The sequence below is a fragment of the Astatotilapia calliptera genome, chromosome 23 (genome assembly GCF_964374335.1).
Source record: "Astatotilapia calliptera chromosome 23, fAstCal68.1, whole genome shotgun sequence".
In the NCBI taxonomy this organism is placed as follows: Eukaryota; Metazoa; Chordata; class Actinopteri; order Cichliformes; family Cichlidae; genus Astatotilapia; species Astatotilapia calliptera.
This window is the reverse complement of record NC_137443.1, coordinates 26841339-26860906: the sequence shown is the minus strand read 5'-3', so window position 1 is coordinate 26860906 and position 19568 is coordinate 26841339. Positions and strand designations below refer to the sequence as shown.

The following is a 19568-nucleotide window of genomic DNA, read 5'->3' as shown; positions in this document are numbered from 1 at the left end:
AGACTGATTATGTTTGACTCTGCTGAGAGGAAGAAGTACAGATCAGTGTCTCACATTTCTTTTGATTTAAGTTAGTAGGAGTTAGGGAATAGTAGCTAGTGGAAAAAAACATGCTGCGATTGGGGAGGCGGCGCTTTTTAAGATCTATTATATTAACCACTGATTCATAGCTGGACTTTAATTTCATCAGGCTTTAACTTCACAAGTATATAATGATATTTAAACAATTTCTATGACAAATTTAAAAAATAATGCCAGTACTAATCTAAATTAACAAATGCACCAATGTGTGATCAAAAAAATTGGCAAAGAACAAAACTGGGGGGGAATTAGTCTAGTTATTACAATTTTTTTTATACTTTAAATTAAATATAATCTTGGAAATCATACAAAAACAACAATTCCACTGTGTGTATTATTGACACAACAAAGATTTCTATTTTTACAGCTATATTTGCAATGACTTCAACATTATTATCCCTGAAATATTAAACTCTTAAACTGATATGACAACTCTATTTGTTGTGGTAGGGCTCACTGTGGGGTGGTAGTTAAATAATAGCGCCCCTCTTCACCCTCCTTTAGCCACTCCCTGTCTCCCCTTTGATCCAGGTGTATCACATTCCTCTTCAACCTGCTCACCAGATACCAAACGATCCGCTGCGTGTATACGTCCGCTATCCAAACACAGCATTATCTGTCTGTTATCACCTCGGGTGGCTCACCTTATCTAAGGTAAATACAATAATGTGCTCATTAGGATCTGCTTCATGGCTACTTGGCAGGCGTGTTTGCTCAGTAATAAGAGCCTGTCAGAAGCAGGCCAGGGCAGCGGAGAGAGAAGGGGAGCGTGTACACTTCCAGCACTGCTCTGCAGAACAGTAATTGAATAAGTACCTGAGCAAGCCTGCAGCCCACGTGGCTTTTAAACCCTGATTCAAGCCAAGGGTCTACAGCTTCTTTTCTTTCTTTCTTTTTTTTCTTTTTTTTTTTTACCTCTGCTGCAAGTGGCACTCCGCCAAAACGACTATTACATAATTAATCTGCATTGATCATCTGGTTAGCACATGAATCAAATGCCGGGAATAATTGAGTCATGAAGTTTTCAGGTGCCCCCCTTCCTTCCCACCCAACCCGCCCCACTCCACGCTCGCTCTGTGCGTCTCTCTCGATGGTCCGTGGCAGCACGGGTTGGCCAGACAATGCTTTAACATTTTGAACTCGAGGTGACGAGTCAGTCTCGGGTCTTAATGAAGGTTACAAGTTGAGCTTTTAAATTAGGGGAAGCTCAGAAGAATCAGCTCCCCGGAGGAGCGTCGTAAAAAACTTTTCTGCATTTATTTTCTTATTATAAACCGCTTCAAGAATCCAAACTGGGTCAGGTTTCCTCTCTTTATTTGGATTGTTTGGAGCTTTCAGCATGAACAATAAAAGCTGCACTTGCGAGTTTTAAAAATGGCCACCTTTTATCGTTCTTTTATTAGAATAATTTACTGGTCAGGAGTGGGAAACTTCCTCTTTGTGAGGCCTGGATAGCAAGTGCGGCACGTGAAACTGATCTCATCAACAGAAAAAAAGAAGTCAAGTCGCGTTCACTGCTGCAGGATTTAGCAGGAAATGTACAAATATGTGCAGGGGGACTAACGGCGTCCCTATACAGGCACGGATGGTGGGAGAAGGTAGTCGGCTGCAGTGAAGGGGAGAGAGGAGGGAGTGAAAGTGAGACGTGTAAATCAATGCCTGCTCTATCTCATCCAGATACGAGCTGTGTGTGTGTGTATGTGTGTCTTTTTTCTTAAATCAAGTGAAAATCCTTTTCATGTATACCTCTTTCTAACACAATACAAGAATTTAACATCTAACTTCTTTTGCCATTTTGCCTCATTTTGTCCTATTTCTAGATACTCAAGCTGTTTTGGAAACAATAATATTAGCTCTGAAAACATTTTGAAAGAAGACAGGATGAGGCTGAGAAGCTCTACGTAGACTTGAAAGTTACAGAAAGTCTAGAACTGCCTTGAAAATAGAATAACAATGCACTATACATTTTCTTGCTAACACCAAATTTCACTTTCGGATTTTAGCTATCAGTAATAAGTGTTATTGTCCCATTATGGCTTTCTTCCATCACTAATTAGCAGCTTTTGCTGTGCGTTAGTCTTCCTTACGTTTGTTTTGTCAGCCACTTTGAAAGCACTTCATTTATTTCAAAAGTTTTCTTCAAGTCAAGCTTGAATGATGCGACACAGAAGGAAATTCTCTCTTCTAAGTAAATTTAGACTATTTTTAACACTTGAAAAGAAAGTTTTATTGACACACGATTAGTATTTACATAAAGGCGATTTAACTTTTTTCGATGCTGTTAATGCATTACAGGGATTTTTTGGGATGCTGATTGTAGCAAAACTCCAGCACTTTATGCTGTGTTATTATCTTTTAAGTTGGTGTAACAACTGTATTCTCCCATGTCTCTCGTAGCGTACTAGGTAGGTATTTAGAAGACAACCAAAAGATAAAAAGGCAAAGATTGGCTAGTTTTGCCTGTTTTGAATGCTAAAATTCATATTATCAGTTTTTCCAGTCCAAGGTGTTACAGCTTTGCAGCTGTTACTGACTAAACTTGGGAAAACATATTTGGGAAAGTTAAGTTGGCAACAGCTGGGACTCACACCATTAAGAGACTTATGGCATTTAAATCCATACATGGAGCCCAGGGCTTTTCAGTTAAAAATGTCGGAAAACAAGGGGTTAAACGAAACTTTTGGATCTTACTGCCAAGCAAAAACAACGGAGTGTAAGATAGAAATCCTCCATCCAATCGGCTGCTTTAGTCTGCGTTTGAGCCCTAAAATATCGGTTTTATCAAAACAAAATCAGTGTTCACAGTAAATTACTTCCAGAACTTTATTTTTACTGCAGATGTTTGCCCTGAACATGCTGTCAGATCCTGACCTGCACTTGATTTTAGCAAACTAGTGCAACTTTAATCCCTGTGATTATCTCTAAAGTAGGTATAATAACGCTAGAACAGCGCCAAATGACCCTTCATCCCAAACGGTTCTGGAAACCAGTCGATCTCTATTGAAAATATTCTCACTTGGTTTAAGAGAATTAGGCTCCACAATAGACTCCAAATGACCTGATGATAAAAGGAGGATTTTTTCCCGTGAACGAGGGAGACGGAGGACTAGCTTACCTCTCCACTCTCATGGGCTCAGTCGGGGTCAGCTGTAGTAGCTAAGTAGTTTTAATTGAAGCAGCAGTGCCATCATTAACATTGCTATCATTATTACAAAGCGAGCAGTTCGGATCATACTTGTTTCCCCAGCTGCCGCCGCCGCCATTGCCGCCGCCGCCGCCTTTTACCAGTCCACCCCCAGACACCAGCACATCATTATGCGGTGGCATCTATCAGATACTAGCTTAATTAGGGCCTGTACAGCACATTAAGCAAGGGGAGTAGCCAAGCTCAAATATTTATAAGGTTGAGTATATTTATGATGTGTCATAATCCCTTATTGGAAGATTTCAGCAGAGGTTTCAGAAAGCAGACCCTCGTTCTCGCCGTCACCCTCCTATACATTACCTCTCCTGCATTTAATATAACGCACCAATGTCCACCAAAATGCACTTTCAGCAAAGTTTCTTCAGGTAAAAATATATTTGTTGCGTTGCTATGTCTGTTGTTGCTACTGTACATGCACAGACAATTTGAGCGCCCCTGAAAACAAGATTAGCTAATCTAAGGAGACAGAGAGTCTGAACTTTTACCTGTTGAACTATGATTGTTATTTTTGCCTGATACGCCCTATCTGCAGGCACACTGTGGTCTTATAAACAGCTCAAATACTTAGATTATACTCTTGAATGATGAAAATACTCTTGCAATATAGAATTCCTTGTCTTTATTTCTCCTGTCCTGAGTGCAATGGGGTTAACTTTGTGCTATTTTTAGAGAGTGCAGGTCTGAGTGGCTCTGAATGGCACTTCTGCCTCCCCTCTCTGATAACTCTCCTCGTCTCTTTTTGTCCAGGCGAAGGTATCATTGTTGTTGTTGTTGTTGAGAGCCCTTCTCTTTCTCTCTCTTTTTTTTAAATGCCTCGCCTTGGGAGAAACCACAAGGGTCATGTTTATTTAAAATACAAAAACATGTTGCCTGTCCTTGTCCTTAAAACCCACTCACACTCTCTCTCTTTTCTATGTGAAAGGGGGGAGGCAGGTAAAAGTTGTGGAGGAGTGCAACCAGGATTTTAAGCTGGGCTATTTCCTCTATTCAGTGGGAGACAGAAAACGTTGGAGTTGAATGAGAGTGAGAGCAATTTAAATGTTGTAAGTGCAATGTTTTCCAGTCAGGGATACTCCAGGGGTGTAGTTCAGTAAACCTGAACAAAGTTAACAGTGAGCCTAAAAGTATGGATGAGCAGAAGAAATATATGACAGTAATGGTCAAAAACCAAATATAAATGTTTGAATAGCTAGAATTGTTGTCAATAGATGAAACTGATAGCTAATACTAAGCTAATAATGAATTAAACTAACTAAGACTAACTATTTAAACTTGTAGATAAACATAATGGATTGTTGGCAGAAATAGTTAGCCAAAATTGAGTCGTTAATGGACAGAAACATACTTATAAGTATGAATATAGATATAAACAGTAGAAATTGTTGGCTAACAGTGTGAATTATTAACAGTAATTACTGGCTGACAATGTAAGTGGGAGAACTGGTAACTAAACATACACAAAAAACCTGTTAAATTGAGTAACTTCTAAGATATGATATACACAAATGGTTGAAATTGCAGTTTCTCTGTAATAATAAGCCAGCTTTTCTTTTAAAGTATTTTTTTTAATTCCTGGGGAAATAATGGCTAAAAACAAACTACCAAACAATCAGACCGCCAGAAAAGTTTCAGTTCTCCAGCGTAACCTCCACCTACATCGCTCAGCTCGACGGCCGAGGGCAGTAGCTGTGACCCTTATAGCAGCTGGCCGTGATGCGGTCTCGGCGTGGGCAGGCCTCTGCTGTAACATCCCAGCATCCAGGGGATTGCTGGCATCCAGAGCCAAAACCTTTGGAAGAAAAAAAATGAAGGAAAATTCTCCTGGTCACTAAAATCCTTCCTTTAAGACGCTCTAATACAGATTGCAGTGGAGGAATGAGGAACCGTAAGAGGCCATTTCTGCTGACCTCAACCACAATACTCTCTCCTCTCGCCGGGTGAGTGGAGAAAAGCACCGCTCTTAAGAGTTCAGCCGGTTGTTGTTCACCAATCACTCAGGTGGGGAAGTAAAATGGTGCTCACCTCTAGGTGTAATTGAGATTAAGTCGCACTCTCATATTGTGTGGGAGGAAACAAGTACTCTCTTTACAGGGTGCAGCAGCATTTTAGGGCGAGTCACAGTTGGAGTGCATTAGGGGTTTTATGTTGTTTTGCCATATGTTGCCAGAACAGTGTGTCAGAGTGGAAGAGAGAAGGAGGGAGGGAGTGTTGAGTCATATTTTGATTTTAGCCATTCAACTGTTATCCAGAGGAGCTCATGCATGATGTCAGAGGGAAATACTCTGAAACAGCCAGCGAGGAAGGGTTTCTGACTGAAACTGAAGTAACTGGATTTGGCACAAGCTGGTGAAGAAATTAAAAGCTGTAAAAGAGCCAGAGGTTGAAAAATACAGCAAAAAGGGAAAGTGGAAAAACCTCAAAGTCTTTATATAAGGCTTGTTTATATTAAAGTCACCTCAAAGCAATAAGACATTAATGTCTCTGTAAGGGTTGTACAACAGGACGAATCTATTGATTATTGATCAGCAACTCTTTGGTATTATCTCTCACTTCATCTAGCAATTTAGACTTCTGCCTTAAGGTTGGGATACGAGATGGATGGATGGATACCTCGCTGAGATTCCACTTCAGTAAATAACTGCTTTCAAAGTAACTGCTTTGGATTCAGATAGACGTCAATAGATATATTGGCAGTTGCAGGTTGTTGAACACATTTTTAACTGTAGCTTTAGTGCTTTGTTGGTTTGGTCAGACTGGTGGAGCTGGTCTTAACTTAACAACCCTTGTGGATGCTAACCTGAACTAGCAAACCAATAATGGTTAGCGTTGGTTTTTAGACCTTTTATAAACAAGGCTAGTTTCAGAAACTAGAAGATGTTACCTTACAACTGGAGCCTTTCTAGAAAAAACGTGGCCTTCCAGTTCACATGTGAGTATGTCAGAGGAATAGATCTGAATCCTACCCTTAGCCCCAACAGGTTGTTCTCAAACCATTTAGGGTTTGCTTGGACTGGAGTCAGAGGCTAAACAAGCCTAGTTTCAAAAGCTAAAAGATGTTACCAAACTGCTCAATTCCACTTAATCAAAGGTTTATAACCCTAAACCTTACTTTGGGTCACTGGCAACCTGGTAGATGTTAATAGGTTAGAAATCCACAGCCAAAACGAATAATTAAAAAAAAAAAAACACTGAATAATCTCGAGAAAACTACTATCGAGGCAAGCCAAGGAAAGCTGATAAGATTTCTTGATAGTTGCCAAACAACGTCTGACCTCAAAAGTAAAAACAAAAGACCTGATGTAAGCAAAGAAACTTTCCAAATAAAGATCCTTTGGACTTGGGACAAACGCAGTAACTTCTCAGACAGGTCGATTTGTTTTATTGAATGTTTTTTGCTGTATGTACAACTAAAACACAATTTTTTTTCTTGCTGGGCCTTTAAAAACTTTCTTATAGAAGTGCTTAAGATATTTGGTTTTGATATTTAAGTAAACCCTCCCAAACTCTGGTTTGCTTCACCCACCTTTCATTTGCAGAATGTAGTTCACACAGTACCACCCACACTATTAGACTGCCAAGTGATCTCAGCTCAAAATACCTCAACAAAGACCACTTAGCACCAGAGATGGAAACAGCAAGGATTTTGACTTCACAACCATCGCTTTAAATACCTTGAATCTGACTGTAGGTAGTAGTGCTGATGGTAATAGTATCCAAATGATCTGTGGCCTTCTGCCCCGACTCGAGAGCAGTGCAGACAGCCCATGGGCAACACTGTGGGAGGAGCCCAGCAGCTCCTCCGGCCTCCTGTGAGGCTCCCCGTGGTCTCCTCTTCTCAGCTCCTCCATGCTGTAGCTAGCGTAGGAAGGAAAAACCTAGGAGGGAAAGGAGCAGGGCTCGTAACAACGTGTATGAATACAGCGAGCCTTTGGCCAGGTGGTTGGTGGTGGGGTCTTGCTTTTATTGATTTTCGTTACTTTTCTGACAAACATCCTCCTCTTTGTTTGGCCACTGAGGGCAACGAGCGGCGCGAGCAGCGTGGGGCGTTTAGAGTTTGAGAGCGAAAGCCGAGAAACCGACTGTGCTGCCTGGCCCGGGAAACCTTTGCCTCCTTATCCTCGTCTTCTCTGCGTTTTCTGTGCTCCCAGTGGAGCGCTAACACATTATTATGCATTTTGCTTTATTTTACTGCATTGATTCAAAGTAATTTGAAGGTTCTGCAGGGACTGGTACCTGAGTTTTCTCGCAGAGAGCTCAGTGTGAGCTTGTGTGTTAAAACAGCGGGGCCTCTGCTGGATACCGGGCCTGTTTATCCCAGAGGGAAATTTTAAGTGTCAGCGAGAAGGTGGGACACAATAAATACATTATATCGTTGAAATACTGAGAATCCAAGCTGTTGGAGTGTTACTTACTCTCCCTAACGGTTAGGCAGAAAGGACATCCTGCTATGTTCCCAATATATATCATATATTCTCTCTTTCATATCTGCTCGAGAGCCGCCACTTCAGGAAACCCACCAAGGTGTCCAGTCGTTCACAGTTCCAGCCCTTCAACCTGTCAGACACACTTTTATGATGCCAAATCCCTCTATTCATTTTTCTCCTCTTCGGCACAAATATATTTTCCCTTTTTTTCACCTCCTTTCTCTCTTTTATCAAGGGCAAACCTGAACTCCATGGAAAACACACACACACACATCCAGGGCTGGGAGATCTCCAGGGCCTGTCATTTTACATTTACATTTGAGCCGTTTAGCTGACGCTCTCATCCAGGGTGACTTACAGAGACAGTGCAACGGCAGGGCTGAACGCGAATGGTCAGATGTAGGTGAAAGCAGGAGAGCCGAAGGAGGAGACGTCAGGTTTATATGTATTTATTACAATTTGGGGAGCTGGTTTGGTGACCTTCTGATCCCTGAAATCCATCTTTCAAAAATTTAAATTTCAGATGGGTGTGATAAATTCAGGACAACCCACGCTTTTGTTTGTGCAACACCACCTCCTTTGCTTACATCTATGTTAAATGTGCTGTGGAAATCAAGCCCTTTTACTCAGCGGAGTTTATTCTGAGAGTCTGCACCTGGCCACTTGAATTATTTAAAGGTGCAAGGAAGCGCCTCTCTCGCAGGTTGTAAAGACCAAAATTGCTTCATCACGCCCGTCAAATGAAAGTATGCATACATTATTCAGTTGAACCCAAGGAAGATCAGATGTTTCCCCTTCTTCCCTTTTTCCAAATGCTAGCATCAAATTGAAAATTTAAAAAAAAAAAAAAACTCAAAACAATCCACGTTTCTTCTTTAAAGAAGAAATTATAAAACACGCACACCTTAAATTGCTCCATCTGTACTCTGTCCCTGGACTTTTCTTCCTCTAATTGTTTCTCCTTTCTATCGACTGCCTTATTCATCCACTGTTCCACATAATGAGAGATAAGTCGCTTCATGCCATCAAGCACCTTTCTCATTTGTCTTGCACGCTAACACACATGCACTCATATATATCTGTGTACAAACACACATCCACCCCCCAAACACACACACATGAGACATCCGTACGCACACAGCATTGGGCCTAGGGCCTACTGTATGGCACTCTTATCTGCAACGCACAGACTTAGCATTGTGCCATCAACAAGCTGGTGTCTCCCAGACGCCACCGCCGCACTGATCTCCTCTCAGGTTGGACTTCTTCTCCCCTTTTCTAAATTGACGTTAATTTAGCATTGCTAATCAAATGGGATGGTGTCTTTTTTTAAAATAAATCGCCAAATTCGCTCAGTGTCAGAGGTCCTTTTCCACACTGGCAATATTGTCTCTTTTTTCCTTTTAATTTGCTGCTCATGTATGCTATGAATATCCCCACGCCGTGCATAATGTAATTAAGTATGACCAATGCTGCGCGGGCAGCCGTCCCAGAGCCAGTCAGTTGACTAACTCAAAATATAAAAACCTTATGAACTGCCACCGCTTTGCTGTTCTGTCGCTGAGCTCTTGTGGCAGTGACACCAGCTGCGTTTATCTGAAAAGCTGTGTTGTAGTTCCGATTTACGACGTTATTTGTCTGAACTTGATATGTATTTTCTATAAATGTGACAGTTAAAAGCATCTATTAGATAAATACGTATTGTGTGGCATTGTGTGATGCATTTCAACCTAATCTGGGCTACTTTTGGCTCAGCTACGGCACTGACAAACACAGTGTGGGCCAGACATGGGCCCAAAAATCACCAGCCAGATTTGACACAGGTTGTGTTGGCACAAGTTTGCTCAGTTTTCACACACATTTCGATCTAATCAGTGCTATTTTGAGCATTTACAACCTTGACAAATGTAGTACAAGCCAGACATAGGCCAATGTGTTATGGAAAGCATTGTGCGGATCAGAGGTGGCACAAAAGTCACGGTACACCTCACATCTGGCCCATTAAAGGTGGACTTGGAGCTACGACTCACCCTGCCGTCACACGAGGCCAAATGTGGGCAACGCTCTGTCTGTAGCAACATTTCAAACACAACATAAGTTTGGCGCACAAAGTTCAACTTTTCTTGATGATAAAACAGCTCCCGTTGCTCAAGAAAATAATTTCAAAATGGAAAGCTAAAGTTCACCGGAAAGCTGTGGGAAACACGAAGCTGCTGTCTGCTGTAAAAGAGAAGGGACGGGCGGATATATGTGATCCTGGTGATATCTGGCAGGTTATTGTTTAGACTTTTTTCCTAAACAGCTTGGAAGTCATGTTTGCAGATTAGTGTAGGTTTGCGTTCTTGAACATTTTGACGATCTTGCAAAATTTGAAACTTGGATGCTGTTTCATGTGAGGGAGAAAGCAGAGCAAGTGTCACAGTGTAACAGCTCAAGAATCCCAAAAGGAAACAGCTGCATGGACAGGCTGAAGTGTTTCTGTGTGTGTGTGTGTGGTTGTGTGTGTGTTTGATACGGGCCTGCATATTGCCAGCATGTGTTTTCCCATAGTTTCCCAAAGCCCCTGTGTGATTACGTGTTCGGGGCAATGTGTTTGCATAAGAACGGCAAAGATTGCACCAGATATTTTGCAAGGTTTAGGGTAAAGCCTGGAAGTGCAGTTGTTTTTAAGGAATATCCTGCCAGGTGTAGTCTTCGGAGTTGGAAAGACAGTGTCTTCCAGTCTTCTCAGCTGTTGTTCTGCCATTCCAAACGGGACTCGGGAGAGATTTCGGGAGGGGGGGGGGGGACTTAAGGGAAAGCTTGGCTGAATGTAATTTCTTGCCATCCTGACAGCACCACGGAATAAAGTGGCGCTCTCCTCCTGGGTGATTTGGGGGGAATTGCTTCTCAGGGTGACAAATGATTAGCCATTATCTTGAGCAGGATTTTATTCCTACAAGCAGGAAGGCAAGTCAGCTGACAGTCAGTTGCCCGCCGGACAGACTGCGCTGAGTCAGGTAACTTCACGGGAGGATACAAGGGTGTACTCACAGGAAATGAAGTTGCCGGCCATGGCTAACCCCCGCCTCCTTCTCCTTCCTCCCTCTATGAGGGTCCCTCCAGGACAAAACCTAATCTGCTCTGTCAGGGGCAGATTATGACTGTTTAATTGGAGATGGGCTTCGCAAACAATCGTACCTGTTGTTGCTCAGTTGTGCAGGTGTTTTACCGGTGCTTTTCATCACCATTGAGCATCCGAGAGTTGTGGAATAGGCCCCCAAATTACAAGGTTTTAGGCAGGCTGATATCTATGACCCCCACTCGAAGGATCAGATAAATGCTCGAGCTTGAGATCCATTGAAATCATGATAAATACTGAGGTGAACTGGTATTTATCATCATTGTACATCCAGTAATGACTCTTAGATTCCTAGAAAATACCTCACTGAATTACTAGGTTTCGAGAGACTTATATCTGTAACCCTGAGTGGAAGGATCAGGTAAATGCTCAAGCTCTTGAAAACCTTCAAATCATTTGAAATGATAGTAAATGCTGAGGTGAACTGACATTGCCTCTCTTTCCTTTATAGCGAGACCTAATAAAGAGAGCTCATTGCAGTGTAAGGATTTCTGACGCATTAATCGCCGGGTAGACTTCAAGCCTTTGTCCGTCTAATGGCTCTTTGGCACCTTGGATTCCTGTTGGAAGCCAATTTGTTGCACTGACATTGAAGCGGTGTAGTGGCTCAGCAGCGGCGGCCACATTCGGTGAGAAGAGTCAAGGTGTTAAAGCTTGATTGGTTCCTCTCTGTGGTGCAACGGGCAGCTGATTGTCACCCCATGAACACATGTTTCTCAAATGGGAAAATGTGTAGACATTGTCCTCCTTTGCACCTCGCCGTGCCCTGCACAGATAAGAGAATTTGAGAGTTGTAGTCACATTAGAGGAAGAGCTTGAGAGGAGGGAGAAAAATGTCTGAGCTGAAATATTCCTGTGTCGCAAGAGTAAATAAGTTCTCCCCATGCCAGCGAAGCCCCATGGGATCAATTAGCTGCCCATTACCATAGATACAGAGAGTTTCTTACGCAACAGCTTGCTTCAAAATTTGAGTGGAGGACGGGTGAGGAGGAGAAGAGGGGGAAAAATGTTTAAGGATCTTGTCAAACCTCACCTCTGGCTTGAACAAGCGTGGCGGGAGGCTCTGGCACGTTGTCCAGGTCATGAAAACAACATGAAAACGTCTCTGTCAGCCACTCTGTTTTCATTACCTGAAACAACAAACAGTGTAGAAAAAAAATAGGAGACGAGGAAGGAAAGAGTGAGTGCTCCCTTGGGGCGCCATTTACTTCCTGTGTAGATGAGGAGATAGGTGAAAAAAGACTACTTGGCTCCTGAGATTGGGTTAAGATTCTCACTCTTGTCTGTTCTTTTTTTCCACTTGCTCTTTGTCATCTTTTATGGATCCAAGCTTTTTCATCCAAAAATCCTCATAGTCCTGGCAGATGGACTGAAGAACAACTTAATTCAAATAGCTTTATCTAAACTCATCTTTAAACTAGATCTGAATTAATTTCAGCTTAGCATTTGCTCTGAGTATTACATTCAGTTTACCATTTATCACTTTAGCATAGCTAACGCTTTATAGTTTCAATAACGCATTCACAGACTACTTTTACTACTTTATTGACTAAGCATTTTATTTAGTCACACATTTTAACTACTTATTCTTCAGGTTTTGCTTGTTTATCCATACAATTAGCTAACAGTTTAGTTTACACTGTTATTTCATTCTTGAGGTAAAAACACAAACTGATAGCAATGGAAAAAGTTTAACCACTGACCGGTACTTACGATGACGACTTCAGCTGGTGTTTATAAAAAAATTATATAAATCCGTATTTTTTGGGATTCAATATGAACTGCTAGCTAGAAAAAAATAATTGGTAGTTGTAATTATAAGCGGTCATTTTGAACTTTTAAATCTTTCTTTTATCTGTTTCAACCAGTTATCCACATTTAGCTAAGTATTGTATTTTTCTCTTTTTCTGTTAGCTAACAACAATTCAGCAATTTGTTCGCTAATATTAGCTTGCTATTTTAAAATTTTATTTACTTTTTACCATGTTTTTACTAATCCAGCTGTTTTAGCTAACAATTTTAACTGCTTTTAGCTGGCAATTATAACTACTAGCCATACAGTTAGCTCAGAAAGTTTGAGCTTTTTTCATACTGTTGGCTTTTACTGCAAGCAAGAATTTTAACTTGCTATTTCAGTGTTCCTTTTTACTTTTTAACCACTACTTTATTGTAATATCTGTTTCTTACAGCTTTGACCTTTTAATTGCTTCATGTCCATATAAATGATTTTTTGAAAAATATGTTGCAAGTGTTTGGTGTGTGATTCTGCACTGGGTTCTCCAGGGTTAAAGGTTCAGCCCTCCTGGAGCAACAATGTCAGACTACCAGTCTAACTCCGACTGGTGTCGCCCATGCTAAAATTGTACGCAGCAAAAATGCTTTGGATAAAAATGTCCACCAACTGGCTCAGGCTATGTTAACTGCACTTGAGGGAATTGTCCCGCAATAACAACCACCCACTGGAGGTTCTGCATGTATCCTCCTCTCCAACCACAGGGAAGAGGGCATTGTTTGGCAGCCCCCACCTTCACTGGGCTGAGGTTGCTGATATTTTAACTAAGGTGATGATAGCCTTAGTTGTTTTCCTCTGAGGGGCGTTCCCAATCCCAAAACCCCTCTCTTTTCTCCTATCTCGCTCCCTTCATGGGAGCTCAACTTTTCCAACTTCTTCTCCGTGATTTATGACCTCTCCATCAGATCCGTCCCATGGGCCCTCCCCCAATGTGCACACAGCCCTGCCACAGCGACTCCTGACTAAAATGGATTAGGTACAGTTATCCACAAATGGATTCTTGACTACCTCCATCCTGTTAGCCGAGATGTTGCCTGGTTTGATTGCAAAGGTGGAGTGGGCCTGAGCAGCTTGCTCTGATCCGTGGCGTCTCTGTTTGCCCGCCGTAATTACCTGTTTTGAATGAGTTAATAGCCATAGGAAACCCGTTTGCCGGGGATAAAAGGGACAGTATCTGGCGTTCAAAGCACTGAGAGGTTTTTAGCCGCACTGGGGTGTGCGTATATGTGTGTGGGAGGGGGATACTTTCCTTTATGCACTCTCGAAAGGGAAGAAAAAAGTTTCCTTATCAGGTATGTACTTAAAAGGATCCCACTGCTGGAAGCACACTGTCTTGGGGGGAAAGCAGAGAGAAAGATGAAAGGCTTTTGTTAAAAGTGACGCTTGGCCCAGGTTTCCTGTGCCTTGCCTAGACTCCCCTGTCCCTCCCTGCCTGAGTGCTCGGCTCTCTTCCTCCTTCCACTTTTGCCTTCTCTGTCTCGCAAAGCTGTCTTTGAGGGGGGAAAAGTAAACCCTTCTTGCCGCCTGCCGGTGTTAGATTAAATACCGAGATGGCGACAGGAAAAAGGCAGGGAGGAAAAACAAAAAAAAAGAAAAGAAAAAAAAAGAAAGTGGCTGCCTGTTTAGCTGGCTGGCTGAGCTGCGGTGAGGGATGTTGGAGGAGAGTTATCAGGTTGGCGATGGAAACTGCCAGTTAGTCAGCAAGACTCCCAATCCGGTGTAGTCCAAACATGCCGCCGCGGGTTTTCGATGACACGGTAATCTGTCCCAGGGAGTTCAGGGTTGATCTAAAGAAGAGGGCTCATCTTTTTTCCTCCTTATCACACCGACATAGCAAACTGGAGGTGCCTAAGGCCAGCGACACAATAACAAGAGAATAAAATGATCTTCTTGAGGAAGGTTGTATTGAGGTCATTTTTCATGGCTGAACTATGTGTGTGTTTGTGTATGTGGTGCTTTTTGGGGGGGTGGTGAGGTGGGCTTTAATTCACTGGTAAATACAGACTTAACAGGAGCATTTGAACACATTTCCTCTCATTTGAAATCATTTGCCTCTTACACAGGAAAAATAAAAATGATATGACTTCCGGAAGCTGTGGAGATCAGACTACGGCGAGCTGATTGAGGGGCCTTCTCGGGCTTGGTTTGTGAGGGGAAATATCAGGAAACAATAAGACTCAGATCTAAGATGTCTCTGTTTTTCTGCCTGAATAATCAGGACTGCTGAGAAAAATGCTTGGTGACAGTGCCCTGGCAGGTTTGTAAGCATCTCACAAGGGAGAGGGGGGGAGAAAAGAAAAAGCAGCCGGGGCTATGCATCCTAGAAATGAGCCTCGGCGAGCGCTATAATGTGTTTAACTTGTAAACCAGTGTGGGTGACAGATTACGGGCGGTCCAGGGAGTGTGGCGAGGAGCCGCCGTCTCAGCCCGCTCACCTTTTGCCTCTACATCTGTCCTGCTAATGGGCTTCGCTTCCACACTTCCCCGCCGTTAAGAGAGCGGGCTCCTAAAATCCTCAGGCGAAGCGCTCATTCCATTTCCCAATTAGACGCGAGGGCATGATTAGTTTATTAGCAGTAGCAAAAGCTCCGGCGAATGTGTTTGCGGATTCTTAGCCGTTAATGAGCAAATTCAAACCCTATTGAACGGACGCAGGGGGAGGAGGGTTGTACGCGTGCACAGTTGGCTAATAATAGCATCCCAAAGACAAAAGATGGAGGAAATAGCATTATAGGAAGAGAAGGTGGAAGAGGAGGGGGTAGAACAATGGAGGCCTACCGGCGCTCTTAATGGCATGCTCTTTCATTTTGAAAATTGTTTCCCTTTTGGAATTATGTATGCTCGCCATCCTCTCCTTCAGGGTTTGGCAAAGCGTATATACACATTCCCCTCTTCCACTAACACCAGGGACCAGAGTAAGGTCTGGAAGCACAGGAGACAGTAGTTCCACCTGTGGGAAATGAACTCTGGTGCAACCCCTCCTTTGTTTTCCCTCTGCCTTGGCAGGCTTAACCACCTCCTTTACAAGCCAGGTAAATTGTTCATTAGGGCCGAGGTAAAAGGAGATAGTGGTGGGGTAGGTGGGTGGTTGGGGGGGGACTTTCTTTCTTTTTTTTCCTGCTTTTTCCTCGCACGGCGACCGAGAAGTGCGAAGAACAAACAAGTCGGAGCATTTGTTCAACGGTGTAATCTACACATCAATTATCCTGCCGAGCTAATTAGCACCTCTGCATACCCCAGGTACCTGAGCACTCACACATGCTCGCCTCTTTCAAGCCACTGATCAAAAAAAAAAAAAAGCAGGGGATTGACAGAAACACGGGGAGGCAGAACCCAAGGGTAGGTGGGGGGAAAAGCCTTAGATCAAAATTTCCTTTTTACTTACAGTATACCACAAGTGTGCGAGTGAGTGTGTGTGTGCCCGTGTTTCAGCCATTCACATCATGCCAATGGAGCTGCTCAATTATGTAAGCCCTATATACATATACATTCATAAACACATGGGGGTGAGTGTATGCAATCATAGCCTATAGTAGGAAATTCTCATTTTTGCATAGACTGTGACCTTTGTTTGTACTTCTCTCCACGAGAAACCTTACCAGTACCTGAAATTTGATTGGAGATATTATGTTGCATCTATGATGGAAAATATCATGTTTGGAGGTGACTTTAAGAAGCACATACATTCACCAGCCACTTTATTATGTTGACCTTGCTAGTACCGAGTTGGACCATCTTTTGCCTTCAGAACTGTCTTAATTCTTCATGGCACTGATTCAACAAGGTGCTGGAGACATTCCTCTGAGATTTTGATGCATATTGACACGAGAATCTCCCGTTTCACAACATCCCAAAGGTGCTCTGTTGGATCTGGTGACTGTGGATAGATCCATGCGATTATTATGCTTATCTGAAATTTTGACCCTGCCATCTAAATGTTGCAGCAGAAATTGAGACTCATCAGAGTCCAATTCTCATCTTCTGTTGTCCATCTTCATGAATTGTAGTCACAATTTCTTGTTCTTAGCTGACAGTGTGGTCTGCTGCTGCTGTTGAGATGCTCTTCTGCATACCTTGGCTGACCGAGTAGTCTGGCCATTCTCTTCTGACTTCTTCAACAAGACATTTTCTCCTTGAGAAAACTGCTGCTCGATGGGTAGTTTCTCTTTTTTGGCCAGTTTTCTGTAAACCCCAGAGATGGGTGACGCAGAAAAATTCTCATCACGTCAGATTCAAAGCCACCTTTCATCTCCATTCTGATGCTAAGTTTGAACTTCAGCATGTCACCATGCCCTAAATGCACTGAGTGGCCGGCACATAATTGGATAATCAGATTTCTGCCTTAAAATGCAGCTGAACAGGTATACCTAATGAAGTGACCACACAACTTATGTAGTTACAGTAAGAAATGCACCACAAGAATTAACCGTTGTACTTTTCTCTGCATCGAGTAAAGCGAAAGCACAAGGCTTTACTTCATTGCTTGTATTTTTTGATCTAGGGATTAATGGTAGGATTAGAAGTACAGCCTAATACCTCAAGTCAAGTCAAGTCAAGTTGGCTTTATTGTCACTTCAACCATATACAGTTTAACAGTACACAGTGAGGCGAAACAACGTTCCTCCAGGAACCAAGGTGCTACATGCAACATAAATTACAACATAAATTAACAAAAAAATAAATAAATAAATAAATATATATATATATATATATATATATATATATATATATATATATATATATATATATAAATAAAATATAACTAGAAATATTATAACTTTCTTAGATGTTGTCTTTCTTGGGTTTTTAGCCAATTATCTTGCAGGATTTTTTTTGCGCATCTGTGTCCACAAAATATAGTTTGGTGTTGCTTTGAGGAGTCAGAAAAGGTGTTAATTTTGCTGTTAACTGCTAAGCTAATCAAATAAATGGCTTTCACCTGTGCACATCGAGGCTGTTGCTGTTTTGAACTTTGCCGTTAACGTCTGAGCTCCCTTATTAAGGTGTTTTGAAAAGAGCCCAAGGTATTCACACACACACACACACACACACACACACACACACACACACACACACACACACACACACACACCTCCCTCCTTCTCCTTCCCTCCATCCCTCCACTGCTACCGCCTGCTTCCACCCTCTACTCCCACCATGTAATTAAAAGTGTAGCTTTCGCCCTCCTGCAGCTAGATAAGAAAGACAGGTACAACATTAAAAAAAAGCATCTGGCAAGAGGGAAGAAAGGAAACAAAATGCCTCGATCTGCTCCTGTTTACACCCACCCACGTCATGTGTAAGTCATGGGCTCTGGGGCCCTCCGACTTCAGCGCTGCCTGTTTGCGCCGTTTACCGAGATCGAGAGAGAGGTTAAGTTGTGTCATCTAGCTACTGTCTTACACCTGGCGTACCTTGCCGCTGGCACCATCTAACACATACACACACACAGATCTGCACATATGAAGGTGTGCAAAATCTCATTCAACTGGAAATCAAAATAAGAGCTAAAATCAATTGAGGAAGGCTGTAAATATATATTTATAAGCATTTTTTTCACCTCAAGTTCAAGCTTTGTGTTTTTTTTTTTGTTGTTTTTTTTTTTATTCCTGGGCTATTAGCATGCTTTGCATGATTTACAAATCAAAACAAGCCTTTATGGCTCCTCCCCTCAGAAGGCAACTTTCTTTTAACTGGCTGCCGCTCACAAGCAGGTGGATGGGGCTTCTGTCAGATGACCATACTAGGGTTATATGATTTCTCTGATGTCATAAAGTTCCAAGAGGAGAGAAAACTGTCAGAAACAGCATATTTAGAGCACTTTTATGTGTTTATTTAGCCTGGAAGTAAGACCGGTAACCTGGCATGATCTCAGCAGTGTGAGAAACCAGATAAGAAAAAGCACAATAGGTCCCATTTAACCAGCTTTTATCATTCCTAATTATGATTTTGTAGGTCTTTGTCACGCTTAAGGGCAGCTTATTATATCATAAGGTGCTAGCAGACAAGCTGTAGGGGATCATCACGTGACCTTTGGGTTACAGGGGCACCTCTAATGCTACCGAGCCAGATATTTGGCACCGAATGCTGCTGAGATTTAACTGAAATCACCTCACAAAAGAGCCCCTAGGAGATGGTTGTGGACGCTCAGGTAGTTGCTGTGACAATAAGCTGTGCCCCTGTCAGCCCAAACCCTAACACCCCCCCCCCCTCCTCCTCATCCACCTCCTCTTTTCTCTCCTCCCTGTGGCTGGCTAGTAGCTAATTGGGAAGTTGGTAACAGTGTCAGAGAGAGTTGCCTTTCTCCAGAGGGCTTTCCCTCTCTGCAAGGGTCCAGGCCACCTCTTCTATGTGTGTGTGTGTGTGTGTGTGGGGTGAGCCCAGTTTGCCCGCTGGGAACGTTACACACACACACACACACACACACACAAGCACACACATGTACACACACACACTTCCCCATTTCCTGGTCCTTATTTGATACCTGGTGGGGATGCTATTCAGGTGACAAAGAGCTTCAGTGTGTGTGTGTGTGTGTGCGTGTGAGGGGGTAACAGATGTGATTTTACACTCTCATTACCATGTGAATGAGGCCCCAGGCCCCCAGATTGGCTTCAACCACAGAAGAAGAAGCAGATTCAAACCTCCTCCTCGCTTTAACGTGGTGGCCCCTCACCTGGACCCCCCACCCTCCCGGTTCATCCTGTCTGATCTCTTTAGTCCATCTGAGCTCCCTGTTCATTCCACACACACACTCATACACACAGACGCACACACAGATCGACCTTTAAACAGCTGCTGATTGGCAGTTTTATGGCTGCGCAAGGTCCCACTCTGCTCAAAGAAATATTTCACAGGAGCGTTTTCTCTCTCTTTCTGCCGCCGCTGCCGCTTTTGAGGACTGAGAAGTGCTCGCTTTCGCTCTCAGGTGCTGTTTTGCTGAGA

At 42.7% G+C, this 19568-nt stretch overlaps 1 protein-coding gene and 1 long non-coding RNA gene across 5 annotated transcripts in view; one reads left to right on the top strand and one right to left on the bottom strand.

Annotated features, from left to right (window-relative positions):
• The window catches only part of zeb2b (zinc finger E-box binding homeobox 2b), a 99769-nt gene that overhangs the window by 41954 nt on the left and 38247 nt on the right, over window positions 1-19568 (top strand). The window lies entirely within an intron of this gene.
• Window positions 4831-7258, bottom strand: LOC145424500 (uncharacterized). Its single transcript, XR_013905588.1, has 2 exons — window positions 6958-7258; window positions 4831-5075 (listed from the first exon to the last, which is right to left on the bottom strand). It is a non-coding gene; the product is annotated as an uncharacterized LOC145424500 (long non-coding RNA).